The sequence below is a fragment of the Vanessa tameamea genome, chromosome 7, assembly GCF_037043105.1.
Source record: "Vanessa tameamea isolate UH-Manoa-2023 chromosome 7, ilVanTame1 primary haplotype, whole genome shotgun sequence".
Taxonomy (NCBI): Eukaryota; Metazoa; Arthropoda; class Insecta; order Lepidoptera; family Nymphalidae; genus Vanessa; species Vanessa tameamea.
In genome coordinates this window covers 2,938,472-2,940,204 of record NC_087315.1, presented here as the reverse complement: position 1 = coordinate 2,940,204, position 1,733 = coordinate 2,938,472, and positions in this window count along the sequence as shown.

Here is a 1,733-nt window from a genome sequence, read left to right as displayed (position 1 = left end):
CTCTGAATTTCATCTATCACTCAACAACTCTAGTCCTCTCAAAAACAGTTTTACTGGACGAAATCGCTATTTAAGCGATAATACCGGCTTTTTCATTACTTTTCATTCGTGCACAATAAAACGTACTTATTCTGTTTTCATGCCGAAAAACCTTTTTAAATAACTTTCAACTTTGAAGTATCAAATTATTAATAAACAAAAAGACTGCTATTGCATGTTAACGATAAAAATATCGAACTAAATTACATTCTGTCATCTTAATAACGTATTTAATTCGAATATAAATGTATGGAACTCTAATTCAGTTCTCCAAAGCAACGTCGAAAAGCAGACGGTAGCTATTTATCGCGCCATCGCGAGCCGGCGATGACGTCGGCCTTCCCGTGGAACGTGACTGGATAGAAGGTTTAAATGGATATGGCATAATATTAAATTAATATACTTATAGACAGAAAACATCGTGAGAAAACTTGTATGTATCTAATTTCACTGAAAGTCTGCCACACGTGTAACCATCAACATGCATTGGATTGTCGTTGAATAAGCGCCAAAATCTCCGGCTCAAGAGGGAGAAGACGCCTTAATCCCAGCAGTAGGTGAATTACAAGCTGTTACTTTACATACTTAAAAACAAACGATATGAAGGTTTTAATAAATAATATCTAATTTAACAAAGGATCCGTGAGAATATCTATTGAAATTTGTCACTTTAATTTATTCCTCGTTAAAGGTAGATCAAACCTTATCTAGTAATTATTGATTACAAAAACATTAGACTACCTAATACCAATATCTGTTGCCACTGTTTGAAATCAACCGACTGTTTTCGTTTACGTAACGATTTGAATAAAATGCATAATTGTACAATTATAATTTGAGTACGATCATCAATAATTTAGTAGGTTTCATACAAACTTAAAAAATATCAAAACGTTGTGCTCTAATAATAAATACTGTTAATAATACCACATCCACTTCCACCACGATAACTTAACACATCCTGCGCATGTCACATAAATCAAGATGAAGGCGATAACAGACCACCACTCATAAAGGCAACAACGAGAACGGTTTTACGATTCATAATTGTACTTTATTAAATAACAGCCTGCATTTTAATGGTAGAATTCTAAGCAATAAAGCCTTCGTATAGAGTAAGCGGAACAGAGAGATTTATTGATTTAAATCAGTTAACATAGTTTCTATTTGTGATTTATTGATTCAATAAACTGATTCATTGGTACGTGGAGCGACTTCTGTTGTGTGCGATCTCGTTCTAAAATAGTTCGGTTAGCCGTGGGAAGGTGAAAATATAAAATGTTTTAAGATTCTAATTAGATACTATGGAATCAAACGTAATTAATCTTTGTAGCGGTTATTATTGATAAATTAGGTACTATGAACAGAATAACGATAAACATACATTATACTTTGTAATATATTTATTAATGTCTATATACAATGTAACGCAATTGCTATCCGCCATATTAGATTATAATGACGTCATAACGGTAAAAAATAATATGATGCTTCTTTACAAATTTAATAAGCTTTTAGTCCTGACTTTACAAGAATGAAATAAGTGTTTTACTGCAGTTTTTTTTTTTAAGTAATAGGTAGGCGGGCCGGCAAATGGGCCAACTGAGGTTAAGTGGTCACCACCGCCCATAGACCTTGGCGTTGTTATAAATATTAACCAATCCTTACTTCGCCAATGCGCCAATGCGCCACTA